Consider the following 21,631-nt stretch of genomic DNA (forward strand, 5'->3'; position numbering starts at 1 on the left):
CAATGGAGAGATGCTCAGAGGTTAGGAGCACTGGCTGCTGCTCTTCCAAAGGGCCAGGGTCAGTTTCCAGCACCACAAGGAGGCTTACAGCCATCTATAACTTAACTTACAGGGGATCCAATACTCTATTCTAGTTCTTGTAGACGCCAGGCACACACATGGCACACCAACATACATGCAGGCAAAACACTCATACACAGAAAATAAAATAATAATAATAAAACGGGTTTTATAAAAAGAAGAGAAAAAAGGAAAGAGGGAAGGAAGGAAAGAAAGAAAGAAAGAAAGAAAGAAAGAAAGAAAGAAAGAAAGAAAGAAAGAAAGAAAGAAAGGAAGAAAGAAAATGTCAACTTTCAGGGAGAACAGAGCTGCTGAAATTCTTGTGTTTCTATGGAGGATTTAAAATGGCACAGTCACATTAGAAAACAGTCTTGACATTTATGGCAAAGTTAATAAAACGTTTATTATATGCCCCATCAATCCCAATTTACTTAAGAGAAATGGATGCACAGTTTATGTAAACATTTTACATGAGTTCTTGTAAAAGCTTTAATTTATTATAACTAAACCCCCGAGACATTTTAAATACCCCTGTAAATGTTTGAGTGGCTCAGTCCCAAACAAGCATAATTCAGAAAAACTAAAACAAAAAATCAGAACTATTTTTTAAGAGGAAAAGAAAATGGGCAGGCAGCCTAGAAACTTTTTCAAGCTTGATCTGCAAGACTATTACCCAAACATGTGTGCAGTTCTGTTGTTCTGGGTCCCAAGTCAACAGTTGGGACTAGCCTGGCTATGTAGAGAGATGCTGTCGCAAAAACCAAAACAAACAAATAAGAAATGAATTGTCTTCTCTAAGAGACCAGAGTGACATGTGAAGTATAAACTATGCCCTTGACTGCAGTGGTCCAAGAACAGATTACTGATGTTTTTCTAAGAGTCTTTGCAGATGGAAGGTCAAACAGAGATGGACAGATGCTGGTATGCCCGACTGAAGAAAGTTCCGTGCAAAAACCTTAAGTGGTGCTTGCCTGTACCAGGATCCAGCTTCAGTCCAAAGCTAGAGAAGGAAGAAGAAGAGGAAGAGGAGGAGGGGAAGTTATTACACGTCCATGTCTTCTCAAAATTCCTGTTGAAAATTCAGTGTGCTGGATTAACAGATAGAGTTTATGTAGATTCTGAGACAGGATAGAAAAACAGGGAAAGATTAAGGGCACCAGAGACAGACAGACCCAGAGACAGACAGAGAGACAGAGACAGACAGAAAACACATAGAGATAACCTGACCCTCTGGAGTGGTTTATGTCACTTGCTGACAGAGTCAAGAATTTTGACAGTTGACTGCAGTTGGCCTGTGCAAAAACAAAACAAAACAAAACAAAACGAACCTACACTATACTTCACTTCTAAAAATATTACAAATGTGACTCTTAGAACAGCTAATGGCTAATGTCTAAGACCGAAACAACAAAAACCATACAAAGGGTCACAGCCATCTGTTTTCCTCTGGGAGAGTCTCCAGCTTCCCTGAGGAAGCTCGCTGTGCACGGATAAACGCAGTCCGGGCTGCAGCTAGGGCTCCTTCTCTTTTCTGCCTCCTGTCCCTTTAAGCTGCCTCAGAGACCTAACACTTTCTGTCAGAAATTGAGTATGCAAACACTTCTTAAAGTCTTAGTTGTAGATCTTAGTTGTTGATATAGCCTCAAATGCATCTCACTGCTACTAAAATGCCTGCTTCAGTAAAGAAATATGTGTACCTACCAACGACTTTCAATTCTGTCTTCGATGTAGATTGTTGTCCTCAAGTGCCACTTCAAGGGCACCAAAACCATGCGTACAACTGTAGCTAAGGCACTTGTGTACTCTCTTCTCCAATGGCTACCCTGGGTCTCTTTCAGTGCATCTTCTCCTTTTGATTGATTAAGACTTATCTGAAATACTTTTCTTTAATTCAAGCCAATATCCTGGGTGCTTGTTAAGTCCTGAGGGGGAATTCCTCAGGCAGGAGGGCTGGCAACTTCAACTTGCATCCCTGCATCCCTAGCATAAGGTGACAGTTTCTTCCTCAAGGGTAGGATTAGTGTCCATATACCCAAGGCTCAGGAACACTAAGTATATCCTTTCGTGATGTGAGAATATGGCAGGAAGTCACTGTCTATAAATAATCAAACACACCTCAACAGAAACCAAAGACGTATCTTTTGATATTTCTCTCTTTTTAAGATTTTTAAATTGATTCTTTGTGAATTTTACATCATGCATCTGATTCCCACTCATCTCTCCATCCCTCCATATCTACCCTTACACCTCCCTCCCCAAAGAAAACAAAAAAAAAAAGAAATAATGAAACAAACAATAAAACATCTCACCCCCTGCCCTTGCAACTTCTCCCACAAGGAAACAAAACAAACAAACAAAAAACAGAACACACACACAAAATTCTCACCACAGAAGCTGCCCCTTCACACACTCCAGCAGGTCATAGATGCTGTAGTTGTTGGATGGGCCAACTCAAAGCCCTGGATCTGGGCCTGGATAGTGGCTGAGTTGGTCAGTCAGCCGGGTGTTTCACACCCACACCCCAGGGCCAGATCTCCAGCATTGACCCAGCTAGCTCACCCAAGTGCCATAGGTAGGGTCAGGGCCAGCTCTACTGTGCTGCCCAGGGGAGATGTGTGCCCCCTCTCCTGAGTGCTACATCTGGTGAGAGATGGGACCAGCTCTTCCACTCTCATGACCTTGGCAGAGGGATTCTTATCTGTACTCCCACCACCACAAGGCAGATGAGGGGAGGGCTAGATCTTTGGTGTTCATGCACTCAGGGCTGGCTCATGCCTTTGCCACCAGGGCCAGCTCTACTGTACTGCCTAGGCAAGGGGCAGGGCCAGCTCAATACAGTACCTGGAAATCAACATGAACTTAGGTGGCAGCTTGAACCAGGGATAACTGCATGGTCCTTAGTGGTAACACAGCCTCAGATATCAATACAGACCCTAGGTGCAATAGGACCATGGACCCAAACACAGCAGCTAAGATGGTGTTGAATTTGCTTTGTGTCGTCTGTTTTATGGGGAAGGGGACAGTTTAAGAAACATTTGTTTTATAGCCAGGTATGTATGATTGCTTAAGTTGTGTTTCAACTTACTGTGTTTATCTGTAAAGCAGAAATGTCTCTAGCCTGCAAGCCCCATTTGCCCAAAGACATAACTTCCTGGAATGCTAGGAGCTGTTTGTTGCAGGATTTTTGATCACAGTGAGAACTCCAAGATGTGTGATTTACTGAAAAGCCCTGTTTCTAGTTGTGATGTGGTTCAGTCCTTAACACACACCTTTAATCCCTCTGGCTGGAGTATAGACATGTCCTTGGTACACACCTTTCATCCCCAACATCGAAGGTAAAGTTAGTTTGTAGAAGGAAGCACCCAGGTTTGAAAGTGATGTTTAATTGAGTGGCAGACAAAGTGACGAATCAAGAGAAAGATTTGAGAGAACGGGATACGCCCAACTCTCAGAAGCACAGAGGAAAGAGAGGTAACATAGGAGGGAGCAGTGCAGAGGGAGAGGAGAAGGAGGAGTTTTACAGACAGGGTGCAGAGAGAGAACAAGCTAGACACAGGCGAAGACAGAATGCGCCAGAGAATGAGAAGGAACCAGAAGATTAGAACTTATTGCCAGAGTTAGTATAAGGCCAAGCAGAGCAATTCAGGAGAGGCTGAGAGAGAGAAGGCAGATTGAATCAGTCAGCTTGGAGAGGCGTTTGAGCCAGAACAGCTGAGTTGAACCAGCCCACCTAGAGTTTAGTAAGAAGTAGAAAGGGTGAGCTTTCAGTAACAAGTCTCAGGGGCTGAAAATCTTTTAGGCCTAGATTAAATTGTACAGAGGCTAGACGCTTCCAGGACTAGGCCTGGGTTAACAGACAGAGGCAGTAAAGCCCTGGAGATGTCAATTAGAACAAAGATAGGTTAGGTAAACAGATTAGGTAATCTATGCAGAACCAATCAGGGGTCCGACTCTAAGTAATGGAGACAGGAAGACAGAACACCAAATGGGGTGGAGATGCCAGAGGTTCATCCTACTCCAGGTCCCTGTGGACCCAGGTGCAAAAGCAGCTCCCTTTTTGAGGCAAGGTCTGTACTGTACTGCTAGGCTGTCCTTGAGCTCTCAGGCTAAACCATCCTCCTGCCTCAGCCTTCCTGACCTTTTAAATGAATCAGAACATACTGAGTCCAGGATGTCAGTCAACTGCTACCTTTTTGGTTGCTTTGTTAAAAGAAATTAGAAATTAATGACTTCCCACTGAAAGAACCTAGTGGGGAAACCCCCACTCAACTCCCGATTTGGCGTGCATCCAAGAATCACAAATAGAACACAATACCTTGATGTAACAACACGAGGTATTTTAATGGCGGAGCTCCGGGTCGAAACGTATCTCACACAGGAGACAGTGGATTCAACCACAAGGCTTGGAAGCTAGGGGTTTTTATAGAAAAGGAGTGGGGCTGGGGGAGGAATTGGCGCGGTTTCACATGATTGGTCCATTTAAACATTAGCAGCCTGTAACATTTAACTTAGGTCAGAGGGGTGGGAGATAGGGAGGCGATGGGCCTGCCCAGGCATGTCCTGGTCTGTTGTGCTATGTTCTCAGCCCCAGGTTTCAAAGCTCACAAACAACTCTTTGGGCTATTTGACATACATTACATGAATCACAGGTCTCAAGTTTTATTTCCTTTCACCACTAAGTAAGTTTGATTAGATACTTGCAGATATACTAAAAAGATATTCATTGTTTTAGATGTTCTGCATATTTCAAAGACTGCTCTTAGTTTCCTAGGGCAGTGCGCATGCCTGTGCGCGTGCGTGTAGGGGCTGGAGGGGTGGAAGTTGGAGAGGTGGGGGGGGTGCAGGCAACGCAGGGGGCCAGGGCAGAGGTGGCTGGCTGTTCCTTGCTGATCCATAGCCTATTACAGTTCTAAGCAGAGATTTGTGGTTTGACTACTTGTGAAAGGGAATTTCTAGTCTGAGTCAGAAAAAGAACCCCCCACCTCTGGACAGTATGCTTTGAGGTTCTGTATTGGGTAGCTAGATCAACCAGCAGACCAGAGGGTCATCCTTCTCCACATTTTTTAAAAACAGATTTATTGTTTTATTTATATGAATAGATTGTAGCTATCTTCAGACACACCAGAAGAGGGCATCCCATTACAGATGGTTGTGAGCCACCATGTGGTTGCAGGGAATTGAACTCAGGACTCTAAAGGAGTAGTCAGTGCTCTTAACCGCTGAGCTATCTCTTCAGTCCCCTTCTCCACATTTAAGATGTACAAGGAATAATGGAGAAGCCCTGTTCATTAAATGGATTTCACAGATTTTAAATCAGATTTACCTAATTGTGTAACTTGCAATTAAGTCAGATTAAAAAAAAAATGTGTGTGTTTCCTTGTTTGTCTGTATGTGCACAGTGTACATACAGGTACCCACAGAGGCCAGAAGAGGGCACTGCATTGGGTCCCCTGGAACTGGAGTTACAGATGGTTGTAAGCTGTCATGTGAGTCCTGGGAACTGAACCTGGGTCCTCTCTCCAAGAGCAGCAAGTGCTCTTAACCTCTCCAGGCCTAAGTCAGACATGTTAAATCCAGATTTTTTTCACTTGAGAGAGGGCTTTGCCAGGCTGAAAATATTTTGCTCTTTGGGGTCAGAGAATAAAAAGAATTGCCAGTATTTGTAACTGGTACTTGGAACACTTCCTATCCTGTTCCTTCCTAATGGATGCTGTGCATCTTTTCATGTGCTTAACTGGCATCCATGCCTGCTCTTTGATCAAGTGCTATGTTTGCAGACAGAGCACTCATGCACATACAATTTAAACAATCTGACTCATTAAAATTGAATTATTTATATTCTTTTATTGAACTTTAACTTTTTATACCATCACACTGGAAAAGCAAGATTCAGATCTAAATTGACTTCTCATGATGGTGATAGAGGACTTTAAGAAGAACATAAATAACTCCCTTAAAGAAATACAGGAGAACACAGGTAAACAGGTAGAAGCACTTAAAGAGGAAACACAAAAATCCCCTAAAGAATTACAGGAAAACACAATCAAACCAGTACAGGAAATGAACAAAACCATCCAGGATCTAAAAATGGAATTAGAAACAATAAAGAAATCACAAAGGGAGACAACCTTGGACTTAGAAAACATAGGAAAGAAATTAGGAGCCATAGATGCAAGCATCACCAACCAAATACAAGAAATAGAAGAGAGAATCTCAGGTGCAGAAGATACTATAGAAAACATTGACACAACAGTCAAAGAAAATGCAAAAAGCAAAAAGTTCCTAACCCAAAATATCCAGGAAATCCAGGACACAATGAGAAGACCAAACCTAAGAACAACAGGTAAAGACAAGAGAGAAGATTCCCAATTTATAGGGCCTGTAAATATCTTCAACAAAATTATACAAGAAAACTTCCCTAACCTAAAGAAAGAGATGCCCAAGAACATACAAGAAGCCTACAGAACTCCAAATAGAATGGACTAGAAAATAAATTCCTCCCATCATATAATCATCAAAACACCAAATGCACTAAACAAAGAAAGAATATTAAAAGCAGTAAGAGGAAAAGGTCAAGTAACATATAGAGGCAGACCTATCAGAATTACACCAGACTTCTCACCAGAAACTATGAAAGCTAGAAGATCCTGAGCAGATGTCATACAGACCCTAAGAGAACACAAATGCCAGCCTAGACTACTATAACCAGCAAAACTCTCAATTACCATAGAGATATTCCATGACAAAACCAAATTTATACAATATATTTCCATAAATCCAGCCCTGCAAAGGATAATAGATGGAAAACACTAACACAAGGAGGGAAACTACACCCTGGAAAAGTAATCTTTCAACAAACCCAAAAGAAGATAGATAGCCACATAAACATACTTCCATCTCTAACAACAAAATAACAGGAGGTGACAATCACTTTTCCTTAATATCTCTTAACATCAATGGACTCAATTCCCCCCAAAAGACATAGACTAACAGACTAACATACATAAACAGGACCCAGCATTTTGCTGCATACAGGAGACCCACCTCAGTGACAAAGACAGACACTACCTCAGAGTAAAAGGTTGGAAAACAATTTTCCAAGCAAATGGTCCCAAGAAACACACTAATATCAAATAAAAATCAACTCTCAACCAAAGTTATCAATAAAAGATAAGGAAGGACACTTCATATTGGTCAAAGGGAAAATCTACTAAGATGAACTCTCAATTCTGAACATGTATGCTCCAAATGCAAGGACACCCACATTCATAAAACAAAAACAAACAAAAAAAAACTTTACTAAAGCTCAAAGCACACATTGCACCCCACACAGTAATAGTGGGAGACTTCAACACCCCACCCTCAGCAATGGACAGATCATGGAAACAGAAACTAAACCGAAACACAGTGAAAGTAACAGAAGTTATGAACCAAATGGATCTAACAGATATTTATAGAACATTTCATCCTAAAGCAAAAGACCATACCTTCTTCTCAGCACCTCATGGTACCTTCTCCAAAACTGACCATATAATTAGCCACAAAACAGGCCTCAACAGATAAAAGAAGATTGAAATAATCTCATGCACTCTATCAGATAACCACAGACTAAGGCTGGTCTTAAATTCCAACAAAAACAAGGGAAATCACACACACACATGGAAGCTAAACAGCACTCTACTCAATGATAACTTGGTCAAGGAAGAAATAAAGAAATTAAAGGCTTTTCAGAATTTAATTAAAATGAAGACACATCGTACCAAAACTTATGGGGCACAATGAAAGCAGTGGTAGGAGGAAAACTTATAGCTCTAAGTGCCTCCAAAAAGAAACTGAAGAGAGCTTACACTAGCAGCTTGACAGCACATATGAAAGCTCTAAAACAAAAAGAAGCAAATACACCCAAGAGGAGTAGACAGCAGGAAATAATCAAACCAAATAGAAAGAAAAATAACTATAGAAAGAATCAACCAAACCAGGAGCTGGTTCCTTGAGAAAATCAACAAGATAGATAAACCGTTAGCCAGACTAAGTAGAGGGCACAGAGACAGTATCCAAATTAACAAAATCAGAACTGAAAAGGAAGACATAACAGCAAAGTATATCTTAAAAAAATAACTATTCTTTTGTTGAATATCAACAGTTGAAAATGTTAAAATCATGTTCTATTGATAATTTTTCTCACTGTGCTCGAAATTAGCATTTTCTTAATGTTTAACTTCAAAGAGTTTTTGGTACTTTGAAATTTTAAAAATATACTTACTGATAGAAAGGAAGGAAGAGAGAGAGAAAGAGAGTGAGGAAGAAAGGAAGGAAGGAAGGAAGGAAGGAAGGAAGGAAGGAAGGAAGGAAGGAAGGAAGGAAAGTGACAGGGAAGGAATCTATAGAGTCCTGGCTATAGTAGTTAGGAAAAGCAGAGAAAAGAGACAGAAAAGCCCTTGAAGAGGACCAGTGCACAGTGCACATATTGCAAGGAGAGAGGCCACTGGGCCCAAGAGTGCCCTAACAAATGGAAGCTGGAGGTGGGAAATTCCAGGTCTTGGGAAAACAGCAAAGGCATTAGCCCTGGGGGAAGACAGTGTCTAGGGAGGATGGGGTTCAGATCCCCTCCCCAGGGTAACTCAGAGTGGAGGGGAAACCCACTCAATTCTTGATGGACACAGGGGCCCAACACTCAGTCCTCCTCCAAGCTGATGGGCCAGTCTCCAGCAAAAAACCTGAGTCCAAGAAGCTACTGGTACCAAGATGTATATAACCAAAGAACAGTGGACATTAGGATGGGCCAGGTATCCCACTTATTTACTGTCCCTACCCTCTGTTGGGGCAAGACTTACTCTCCAAGGTGGGGGCCCAGATACATTTCCTGCTCGATGGGCCACAACTAACTGGCCCAAAAGGAGAGCCTATGGGTGGAGGAAAGACCTCCCTGATTGACCCCTGTGGGGCGCCAAGGCGACCTGCTTTACAGATGGGAGCAGTTTTCTCCATGCTGGTCAGAGATGAGTGGGTGCTGCCATGGTGGACGGCACAAAGGTCATCTGGGTGGAACTTCTACCCCTGGCATGTCAGCGCAGAAATCAGAGCTAATTGCCTTTATTAAAGCCTTGGAACTTGGGGCTGGCAAGAAGATTAACATCAACATGGATAGCAGGTATGGCTTTGCCACAGCCCACAACCATGGGGCTATATACCAAGAGAGAGGCCCGAGGCAATTACCAGGCTTGAGAAGTGGCTATGCAGGAGCCTATCCAGATTATGGGCCTGCAAGAGACACCCACTGGGAAATGGGACTGGACTAAAGAATGGCCTCACTTAGAATATACTGGAAAAGAAAGGACTCAGATTGCTACTCACCCTACCAACTACTACCTAGAGAAGGAAGGGCAATGGTGCACACAAGAAGGAAAATTATACCCCCTAGAAAGCAAGCAAAAGACTTACTAGGCCAAATGCACAGATGGACTCAGTTAGGAGATAAGGAGCTCATCCAAGCAGTCAAGGGATCTAAAGTCTATGTAATGGACCTCAGGTTTTAGGCTAGAGAGAACAGTGTACGGTATGCCAGCAAGTGAATGCTTATGTGGCCAAGGGTAAACAGGGCAGAAGACCTAGGGGAGAGAGGCCTGGAGTATACTGGGAAGTCAATTTTACAGAAGTTAAGCCAGGAAAATATGGTTACAAATACCTTCTAGTGTTTGTAGATACTTTCTATGGATGGGTTGAGGCTTTCCCCACCAAGCAGGAAACAGCTACCATGGTAGCCAAGAAGATATGAGAGGAAATTTTCCAGAGATTCAGAGTGTCCAAGGTAACTGGATCAGACAATGGTTCTGTTTTTGTCTCTAAGGTAAGTCAGGGATTGGCAGAGACATTGGGGACTAATTGGAAGCACCGTTGTGCATACTGTCCCCAGAACTCATGGCAGGTAGAGAAAATAAATAGAACCTTAAGAGAGACTTTGACTAAATTGACCTTGAAGACTGGCACTGACTGAGTGGTGTTCCTTTTCCTGGCCCTGTTCCGAGCCCGGAATACCCCCTACCATTTTAACCTGACCCCTTTTGAGATCCTGTATGGGACTCCCACTCCCTTGACCCCCACTCTTGATTCCCTCAGAGTGACTTTGCAGACTGACGAGAATCTTATGGCTTGATTGCAAGCTTTCCAGATCACCCATCAGAAATTGTGGCCTAAACTTAGTGCCCTGTATAACACAGGTACTCCAAGTTGGAGATTGGGTATATGTTAAGGGACATCATGCTGAAAACTTGGAAGCAAAGTGGAGAGGGCTGTTCCTGGTGTTGTTGACCACCCAGACCTCCATTAAAGTGGATGGAGTAACTTCCTGGGTTCATGTCAGACCAGCACCTGTGCCTGATGCCAACTGGATAGCAGCCAAACACCCAAGCAACCCCCTTCTGCAAGGCCAAAGAAACCTTGAGATGGCCATGGTGTATCTTCCAGTGCTGAGTCTCAGCAGCCCCCACAACCCTACTGGGGTGACTTGGCAGGTTCTCTCAGCCACTAGGGATGTGACTTGGTCCACAACAGAGGAACACCCACATTGTATCTGGTGGCTGGACCTTGTCTTTGATCTCTGTGATTTAGCAGTGGGCCTTGACCCCTGGGGTGTCCACTGGGAGGGATTGCCCAAATGTGGGGGATGTGGGATATGTAAATCTGAACTGTGTCTCAGAATTGGCCTTGGAGGGTGGGGCTTAGAGTGAGGATACTCAAATTTGAGAAGTTTCTTGCAAGAAACCCCCATATATGTGTGACCTCGAGATGGGAGAAGCTAGCAGCAGGCCCATTAGTGCTAGGGGGCCAACCACTTTTTCTGTGCTACCTAGAGGTGTGAAGCATTGGGCCAAGGTGAAAGAAGGACTAGCCAAGTGGAAGAGAGAAAGAAAGAAAACCCAAGGTTGGTTTGAATCCTGGTTTAACAATTCTCCTTGGGTTACCACCCTGATCTCCTCCCTATTAGGCTTCTTAGTCATCTTGATTTTACTTCTGACTTTTGGCCCCTACATTTGCAACTGCTTGGCCACTTTTGTTAAGGAATGCATAGGTACAGTCCAGCTACTGATCTTAAAGCAGAGATACAAAGAACTAGATACAGAAGACCAGGAGTATAAGAAATCAGAATACCAGCAATAGCTTCGGGATTGAAACATGCACAAGAAAAAAGGGGGTGGGGGGGGATAAAGAGGTCAGCTCAGGACCTTTGGAAAATTCCACCAGGCACCCCTCCCCCTGGAAGAGAGAGGTCATGAAGCATGTAGGCACCCCTCCCCTCCAGAAGGGAGGGGGGACCAACCATTGGTCACCTGCAGAGACCAATCAATTTAAAAGTCACACTGTTCTGCCAATCATATTGTGCCTAGTTGCTGGTGCTCCATTCTGCCCCCTGGAAACTGTATAAAAACTTGCTGAATGGGCTGCCTGAGGTTATTGCCTCTCCTTCAGGTGCAGGATGACCCCAGTGCACAGGAACAATAAATACCTCTTGCTTTAGCATCGATCCCCAGATCCATGTGGCTCACTCAGGGGGTCCTCGGTAGCTAAACCTCACCAGAGACTTACACTAACTTTAAATTTTTAAATAAGTGAAGTATATTCTGGAAATAAATACTTTGTTTGATTTACAATCATTTCCTGCCAACTATAGCTTTTCTTTGCATTGATTCTTATTCTTATCATTTTAAATTATGCATAGGGGTGTGTGTCTACATGTGGATGTGTGCTTATGTGTGGGGGCACTGGAATGTGGCCACCAGCTGTGCTATTGACAATCATAGGCCACCTGGCATGGGTTCTAGGAATTAAACTCATGTCTCTGAACAGCAGCAAGCACTTTTAACTGCTTCACCATTTCTTTACTTTCCCCTCTTCTTGCTTTCTTTCATTTTTAAAAAATGGTATCTTTGGCAGATTTTTTTTCATTTTGATGAAATCTAATATTTTTCCTGGTCCATTTATACTTTCAGTATCACATCTAAGAGTTCTATCCTGATTCATGGTCACAAGGATTTTCTTCTAAAAGCATTATAGTTTTATGTGTCACATTTCAATTACAGCCAGCTTGAGTTTTTTTGTTTGGGAAGGTGGTGTTTCTCTGTCTGGGTTAGGAGTCTAACGCAGGCCTCCAGCAGGCCAGACAAGCACTGTGACACTGGGACCCACTATAAATCAGTTTTATATGTGATGTGAGGTTTAGGATGTAGTTGACCTTTTGTATAAGGATGTCACAATCAACACCACTTGATGAAAAAAGATCTTTGTAAAGTTTCTCTGATACAGAAATTCAAATATTAGCTACTGTACTGTGTAGATCTTCTCTTATATGTCTCGCTAATGGGTCTTTCTCTTTTACTACATTATGTAGATCACTATATTTTATAGGAAGTCTCACAATTGGATATGATTCCTCCAACATTCTTCCTTTTAAAAGTTATGTTCTTTTAGGAAAACCACCTTACTATTATATGGTTTGGTGTATCTCCCCTCTTATGTTGCTGTCTTATATATTACACCCACATACACTGAAAACCTCATCATGGCCTGGGGATGGAGCCTGGTGCAGGTCACTTTTCCAGCATGTGTGAGGACCTGAGTTCAATTCCCAGCACTGTGAAATAAAATATTAGGTACTTGTGATAAGCTGTCTTTGTCATCAAGTTGATTGGATAAGAATCACATCTGGAATGTGTCTACAATGGTACCTTCCAGAAAGGTTTGACCAAAGAGGGAAAAACACATCCTGATTGTGAACAGCACCATTGCCAGACGAATCCAAGAGGACAGGGTGGCAACATCCCCATCTCTGCTTCCTGAGTGCAGGCATCCAGGTGACCAGACACCTCATGTCCCTTCTATGCCCTGGCGGACTGCATGCTCACATTGTGAGACAAGATATGCCCGTCACATGTTGCTTGTATTGGGTATTTGACCACACAGTGAGGAACAGAGCTGTTACAAGACTTCCAGTCTCTGCTGTCAGTGACCAAGCGTTCGGTTGCAGAGGAAAGGTACCTGTTCTTTCTTTCCTAACGTTCTAAGTTCCCTTCGGCTACTCTTTCTCTCTTAAGCAATAACCACAGATAAGGTCTTCCAGTAACAGTTTCTTCATTTTCCTTTTACCTTCAGTCTGAAGAATATTTCAGTAGTTACAGAATTCCGTCTGGGTAATTATTTCCTTTTCAGCATTTGAAAAGTATTGTTCCACTTTCTTCCGGTTGTCATGGTTTCTCATGAGAATCTATAATCACTGAAATTTTATTCTGCTTCATGAATATGTTGCTTTTTGTTCTGGTTACTTTCAGAACTTCTTCTGTGTCTCTGTCTTTCATCACTTTGATTATTAGGTGTCTGGGGGTAAAGTCCTTTGTATTTATTCCTGTTTTGGGTATTTTAAGCTTTCTAAATTGAGAAGGTTTTAGAAAAAAAATTTTTTTTGAGGCAAGGTCTCTCTATGTAGCCCTGTCTATCCCAGAACTCACTATGCAAACCAGACTGGCCTCAAACTCAGAGATCCACTTGCCTCTACTTCCCCAGTGCTATGATTAAAGGTGTGCCACCATACCCAGCTAAACCTAGTTCATCTCATGGATTTTCTATTTTCCTTCTGTTTCATTCACTCTAACTTTCTATGAGAATCTTCAGTATTTGGCTATCCTTGGCATTGTTACACATATTTTTCTACCAGAGATTTTTCTGTTTTTTCATATTCTGAATAACTGCCTTGATCCTAGACATTTTGAATGTTATTCTATGGATCTTCAAGTCTTACTTAAATCCTACTAATGATGTTGGTATTTTAGCTTTAGCAGACAATAGATCCAGCTGGATTCAGGCTCTAAGTTCTAAGTGGCCTTCTGCGAGCTGAGCTTCCATGTCAGCTCAATTTTCAAAGCCTTGCTATGCTATTCAGCTCCTTCCCACGTGTTCACCGCCAAGTGTCCAGTGTGGGCTTTGAACACCAATTTTTTCCAGAGAAGAGCTCTCAAAGACTGTGCACACTGACAAGGGTTGGCGCAACTCTGTGCATTCCAAAGGTAGAGCTGCTACATAAACAACTTTCAAGATTGCCTTCTCGAGCTGCTAACATCCCAATATTTACCTTTGTGACTCCTCTTTTCTTATCCCGCAGTAAGGGAAAGCCAGTGATTCCTTTACCCCACTCTACCACTTCCCACAATGCATTAGGACCAAGCAGCAGGAGGCACCATAGGGGCTCACCTGACCCTTGACCTCAGCTCCTCGAAATAGAAACTTCTTTATGACTGCCATTGCCAAAATGATGAAAGATTTTTGAACCAGAATTATTACAGGACTTCTACTGAAGTCTCTCTGCCCATGCCCGTGTGTAGGTTGAGGTTTCAGATGGAATTAAATTTAGTCCGGAAAAAAAAAATTCAAAAAGCCACCACTGGTGCTGTGGTTCTGTGAGCCCAGGCTTGCCCTCGAATCCAGCTGTGCTGGTTCTTCTCTGCAGATTCCAGCTTCAGTGAGCAGGGGCATTCGCTGGGAGGTGCTTAATGCATTCTACTCAGAGCTGAGAGCTCGCTTGATGATCCTGTTTCTGCCCTGCAAAGGCATAGATAGTTTCTGGGTCTGTTGAAGGTGGGTCCCAAAGGTTGGCAATGGTTCTTGATGTGAGGGAGTCCCAGAATCCAGGAGGACCCGGTGCACAAGTGTCCCTTCCCCTGGAGAGGTAAATCTTGAATTTTTTTTTGAGTTTTGTTTTGTAAGAGAAACATTGTGTTGGTGCTCACCTGATCTTACCACAACTGTAATAAAATATTGAAGGATTTTATAATTGCAGATTGATTTTTGTGGTTTTAGAACTACACAAGGAACATGATTGTGTAAGGATACAATGCTCTTCTTAATTAAATAAAATGCAAACCTTTTACAATAAAGAGCCAGGTGTAGTGGCACACGCTTTTAAAACCAGAACTCAGAAGGCAGAGGCAGGTGGATCTCTAGGCCAGCCTGGTCTACATAGTGAGTTCCAGGATAGCCAAGGCTATGCAGAGAAACATTGTCTCAAAAGAAGAAGAGGAGGAGGAGGCAGAGGAGGAGGAGGAGGACGAGGAGGAGGAGGAGGAGGAGGAGGAGGAGGAGGCAGAGGAGGAGGAGGAGGACGAGGAGGAGGCAGAGGAGGAGGAGGAGGAGGAGGAGGAGAAGGAGGAGGAGGACAAGGGATGGAGGGAGGGAGGGAGGGAGGGAGGGAGAGAGAGAGAAGACAGGGGCAGCAAACAAAGGTTGCCTAGATTTTGTGTCCAGATATTATTTTTATGGCAGTTACTTGCCACCTCTGGCCTCAGCTCGTGTCGTGGGGAGACAACTGCTCTTTATCACTGTGGTTCTTATATGCACTGCAGACTCTTGTTAGGCTCGCCCGTGTCTGACTGAGATGACAGAATATCCAGGTGAGATCCCAGTAAATAACAAATGAGGGGGCTGGAGAGATTGCCCTGCAGTCAAGAGCACTGGATGTTCTTGTAGAGGACCCAGGTTCAGTTCCTGGCATCCACATGGTGGCTCACATATGCTCATAACTCTAGTTCCAGGGACTCTAACGCCTTCTTCTGACTTCTGAGGGCACCAGGCATGCATGTGGTGCACATATATGCACTGAGACAAAACACTCATACACAAAAAATAAAAATGCATTAAAAAATAACAAATGAGAAAAAAAAAACGGAAAGCGATAGTCCTTGTGGGACTGGAGGTTTCAGGGTAGGATGGTATTCAAGGGGGCTTCCCCTTGTCTGAGGAGAAGGGGAGGGGTAATGGGGGAGGGATTTTTAAGGGTGGGACTGGGAGGAAAAGAAGGAGGGGGCTGCAACTGAGATGTAAAGTGAATAAATTAATGGATTTTAAAAAAAAAACAGAAAGCAAACTGAATGAACAACTTTGCCGTATATGTCAAAGAGGCATTTAAGATTGTACAGGGTTCTTTGCCGCTTGGGGAATCCTTGGGTTTGTCTTCATATTCTTTTGGCTTCCATAAGGTGGAGCCACCGGAGCACAGCTCTGAGGTTTGAAGGAGGTTCCCCTAAGGCTCCCTATTTGAACACTTGGTCCCAAGGCGGTGGTGCTTTCGGGGGAGCTATGGAGCCTTTCCAAGGTTCCTAACAGGAGGAAGTACCTCACTGAGAGCTTACTTTGAGCCCAATTCCACTTCTGCCTGTTCCCGCCCCATCTTTCTTTCTCCTCCCTTCCCCTACATGTGGATGAAGATGCGATGAGCCAGCTTCCTGCTTCTGCCCCCATGCCTTCCCCACTATGATGGAGTCTATCCTCTGGAACCACAGGCTGAAAACTCTCTTCCCCAGGTTCCTTTGTTTCCTTGTTTGTTTGGTTTTTGAGACAGGGTTTCTCTGTGTAGTCCTGGCTGCCCTAGAACTTTCTCTGTAGACCAGGCTAGGCTGGCCTCAAACTTGGAGATCTGCCTGTCTCTGCCTCCCGAGTGCTGGGATTACTGGCATATGCCACAACCCAGCTCCCTAAGGTCCTTTTTGTCAGGATATTTTATCCCAGCAACAGAATAGTAACTAATATAGAAGTAATTACATGAAGTAAGCCCATATAATTCCTCGAGTCTGTAAGGTTTCTATGTTGAAGACCTCTAGGTCCTAGACAGTTAATACAAAATTACTTCTTGCTCAGATCCTATCTCTGGCCAATAGAAATTTGCCTTCAACAATGAGTCAGTATTATTATTTAACTGAAAATATTCTTCATCATCCTAATCATGCATGAATCATCCAGGTCCTTCCTAAGCACTTAATCCAGCTATACAACACCGAAATAAAAGAAGGTGTCCACACTGAACCCTCAAAGGCTGCATGAAAGAGGGGCAGGATTATGAGTGACAGGAAAAGTGTTAGGACAGAATGTGCCCAGGGAGACGCGGTGGCTGGGTCTGTTTAGTTGAACCACAAGCAAGAATTGATACCTAAGGGGTTAAGATAGTAGAGCTCAGATTTTTTAAAAATTATTTATTTATATATTTATTTATTTTATGTATGTGAGTACACTGTAGCTGTGCAGATGGTTGTGAGCCTTCATGTGGTTGTTGGAAATTGAATTTTTAGGACCTCTGCTCACTCTGGTTGGCCCCGCTCGCTCCAGTCAACTCTGCTTACTCAGTCCCTGCTTGCTCCGGTCCAAAGACTTATTTATTTTTATACATAAGTACACTGTAGCTGACTTCAGACACACCAGAAAAGGTTGTCAGATCTCATTACGGGAGGTTATGAGCCACCATGTGGTTGCTGGGATTTGAACTCAGAACCTCTGTAAGAGCAGTCAGTACTCTTACCAGCTGAGCCATCTTGCCAGCCCCCAGAGCTCAGATTTTAACATATGTATGAGATTGTCAAATTGTCTCCTGTCCTTTTAGCCTGTCAGTTATTCCTAATTACCCCCGCCTTCCATCTGCTTCTCTTTACAATTAAATGGAGACATCTCAGAAGCTTTCCTTTATGATTCACAAACAACTTTATCGCCATTACTGAGCTCCCCGGGGGAAGCTCAGTATTTCAGATGAAGGAAAAATCCTTTTCTCTATGGGGAGGGCAGGACTCTGCCTTAAAACATCTGTGCACCTCTCTAGGCCTTGTGCTCAGTTTCTTTCTGTAGGTCAAACTTGCAAGGCTCAAGGCTCATGATGGCCTCTTTCATCCTATTATTATCAGTACTGTCACATAGTATGGTGGTGCACACCTTTACTCCAGGGACACCGAGTCAGAGGATCTCTATGAGTTTGAGGCCAGTCTGACCTACACAAGTTCCAGGACACCTCACCTTGTCTACTCACCCACCACATGGGCGTCTGGAGCTCATGGAAGCCAGAAAGGGGTGTCAGATCCCGTAGCATTAGATTTACAGACAGCAGTGACGGGTTCTGGGAACTGAACCTGGATCTTCTGGAAGAACAGGAAGTGCTTGTTACTGTTGAACCATCTCTCCTGTCCCAGTATGTGATCACATTCTTGTGTTAACAGTGGTCCCTGTCTCCACCAAGTGTTTCTAGATTCTTGGCATCATATTCTAGGAATTGAAATAAGCACACATGGACTGAAAAGTAGCCAGGAAGCTGTTCAAAATCAAGATGCTAGAATAGATGGGAAATCTGCTAATAAAAGTGGCAGCAGCCCATATGAACGAGAGAACACTCGGGGTACCACGTTCACACCCAGGACATCTTTTATGGGATTTAAAGAGCAAAGTAACTATTTACCACAAGCCATAATTGGATAGTTCTCTTTTTGATTGACATATTTGAATTATATAACCTTTTCTTCTATTGCACACGACTCTTCCCACAATGCATCTGATTTTTAAATCTTATGCACATCCAAACATGCATAGGCATAAGATGGTAAATAGGAGCTTCTCCCTGTTCACTCAGAGGACACAGCCTGCCCTGTTGTACATGCATCAAAACTAGCTCAGCCTGCATTGGTCCTCCTACCCTTGTTCCTAAGTATAACTGAAGTACATATAAATAGAAACTGTCTATGTGTGATGGCTGTTAAAGGGAAAAGAAATTAGTCCATTGTTTGGAGAGAAGTTTGTGCAGGCAACTTGATGCAGGTGGGGAGGGTCTCGGTTGCTAGCATGTTGCTAGGTGCTCAGATGTGTGCATGATACATGCAGGTGTGAGTCCTAGGCTGCTGTGATGGTTTGTATATGCTTGGCCCAGGGAGTGGCACTATTAGAAGGTGTGGTCCTGTTGGAGTAGGTGTGTCACTGTGGGTGTGGGCTATAAGACCCTCATCCTAGCTGCCTGGAAGTCAGTATTCTGCTAGCAGCCTTCAAATGAAGATGTAGAACCCTCAGAGCTCCTTCTGAACCATGCCTGTCTGGATGCTGCCATGTTCTTGCCTTGGTGATAATGGATGAACCTCTGAACCTGTAAGCCAGCCCCAGTTAAATGTTGTCTTTTATAAGACTTGCATTGGTCATGGTGTCTGTTCACAGCAGTAAAACCCTAACTAAGACAGCTGCTGAGCATGTTAATAGAAGACGGGTCTGTGTATCCCCCAAGCCAAGTAGAGTCTCCGTTTGCTAAACTATTTCCTATGCTTCCCTACCTCACTTTGTGTGTGTGTGTGTGTGTGTGTGTGTGTGTGTATGTGTGTGTGTGTGTGAGAGAGAGAGAGAGAGAGAGAGAGAGAGAGAGAGAACATGCTCATGTATATAAATGCAGAGGTCAGTATCAGCTGTCTTCCTTATTTTTTGTGACAAGGTCTCTCACTGAACTTGGAGCTTGCTGATTCAGCTAGACTATCTGTCCCCACTTCCCAACACCACACCTTACACAGCTGCTGAGAATGGAACTCAGGCCCTCAGTCACACCAAGCTCTTTACCAACTGAGCCTTCTCCCCATAGTCTTAGTTTATAGGTTAGTAGAGTGTGCCAATACACTACAAGAATTTTTTCAAGAGGTGGGGAAGCTATTGGGTTAAATACAGAAGTTGATATAAGTAGCTATTGCGGGGACTAAAGATGGCATTGGCTCCTTTGTTTATCAGCACATGTTCATTGTACAAAGCCATGCGTCTCAATGACATTTTTTGTTCAAGTTTGTTGTCCATATCCATTCCCTATTACCCCCCTGTGTGTCACTCTTACCCCTTCCTGATAGTTTCTTTCCTCTTGCAAAGTAGTTTTGCCTATATTTTCATGCCATATAGGCATGTGCGAGCTCCACTTATGAAAGGAAACCTTTAATGATTGTCTTTCTGGGTCTGGCTCATGCCACTTGGTATGAACTCCAGTTCCATTCATTTCCCTGCAGATGGTAGTGTTTCAGTCTCCCTCATGGCTGAATAAAGCCTCATTGTACATATACATACAGCACATCTTATCTTGTCCTCTTTAATGGCTGTATAGGATGAGCCCATTGGTTGTTGTGAGCAGTGCTGTTGTGTAACTAACTGGAAAGGAGCAGGTCTGAAGGTCACTGAGGGTGGAACCCGAATCCTGACCAGCTTTAAGCCCCTCCTCTGTGTCCCTGGTAACACTAAAATTTTAAGGAAGCAGGAAGAATCCCATTTTATGTGGGAATTTGAGATTTTTTTTTAAATTACATTTTATTTACCTACTGGGAGTACAGGAGCACACACACCAGCAGTGTACCAGTAAAAGCCAGACGACAATCTGTGGGAACGTGAAAGGCAGCCTGTGTTCTGGTTGAGCCAAGCTTACCACGGAGGCTCAGTAGAAAACTCTACAAGGGATGGAACAGTGAGTCATGTTCTCAGACGTAGGTGCTGACACCATGGAGCCCCCAACTCCATAATCCTGTGACTATCAGTCACGCAGACAATGTCACAAGCTCCTGGCATTCTGGCTAGACTCCACCCCACAGTTACCTGACTATAGCCAGGCATGCTCCTCCCCGCAACTACCCTGCAAATGCGAGATAGCCCATCCCACTATAAAAGGGGCTGCTTGGCCCCTCCTCTCTCTCTTAAGCTCACACCTCACTTATTCTCATCTCTAGTTCTCCTTCTCTTCCTCCCTTCCCCCTTCTCTCCACGTGGCCATGGCCGGCCTCTCTTTTTCTACCTTCTCTTTCTCTCTGCCTTTCTACAATAAAGCTCTAAAACCATGAACCGTCTCTGCTCATCAAGACCCACTGTGCTTGAATGATGGACTAGGCCTTCCCGTAAAGAGCTGCATCTAATCTCCCGATAGCCGACACCACTAGACCAAGGACTCTCGCCAGAGTGGAAACCACCCAGAGCTCTTTCTTCCCCTTTCCCCTTCTCCCTTCAGCCCTGGGGCTGACTGAGCCGCCCTTGGGGTCTCCACCCATTCTCAGCTCTTCCTCCGTTGTCCAGCAATGTCCTGCGATGGCCAAGACCTAGAACCTGTCATCCCTGGACTCCGTGAAGCCCAGGGACCCGGACTGCTCCCTCTCCATCCCCCGAGGACTGGGGTTCCGTGGCTTCCCACAATCTGATGCTCACCCTAGGGGCGTGGAGAGTGCACAGTAGTCCCTGAGTCCATCCACCCAGAGCCCCAGAGCTCGGGGGTTCTCTCCCAGCCCCTTTATTTCCCCACTCCCACTGCCTGACAACAGTCTGCAGAGGTGGCTTCTCTCCCCTGCCATGTGGGTTCCAGAGATCAAACTTAGGCCATCAGGCTTGGAGGCAAAGACGCTTTACCTGATGAAAATACCCCATGAAAGGAAGGACGGTAGCGGGAATGCTTCCTCCTGGGAGAGCATGACTTTTCATATGTTTGTTTAATTTTTTTTTTTTTTTGAGACAGAGTCTCTATATATAGCCCTGGTTTTCCTGGAACTCTCTATGTAGCCCAGGCTAGCTTCAAACTCACAGAGATCTACCTGCCCCTGCATCCTGAGTACTAGGATTTAAGGAATACACCCAGCTCATTTTATGTGGGAAGACCCGCAAAAAAATTATCAAATAGAAAGTAGGGGGAGCACCCCAAACTGAAAGACACTGGACAGAGAAACAGACAGCAATAATGTAGATAATGATTTGACCACAGACTCGGTAGGAAAATGTAGTAAAAGGCGCC

General features: G+C 43.9%; 1 long non-coding RNA gene across 2 annotated transcripts; it reads right to left on the reverse strand.

Moving 5' to 3' along the window:
• Positions 1 to 437: 437 nt before the first annotated feature.
• On the reverse strand, positions 438 to 21,379 carry Gm52696. 2 transcript variants are annotated; one of them, XR_003955201.1, is made up of 3 exons: positions 20,181 to 21,379; positions 17,878 to 17,999; positions 438 to 1,060 (listed from the first exon to the last, which is right to left on the reverse strand). It is a non-coding gene; the product is annotated as a predicted gene, 52696 (long non-coding RNA). The 2 variants fall into 2 exon arrangements; XR_003955200.1 differs by having other exon boundaries at positions 17,878 to 18,123.
• Positions 21,380 to 21,631: the final 252 nt, after the last annotated feature.

This window comes from Mus musculus, chromosome 4, assembly GCF_000001635.26.
Source record: "Mus musculus strain C57BL/6J chromosome 4, GRCm38.p6 C57BL/6J".
In the NCBI taxonomy this organism is placed as follows: domain Eukaryota; kingdom Metazoa; phylum Chordata; class Mammalia; order Rodentia; family Muridae; genus Mus; species Mus musculus.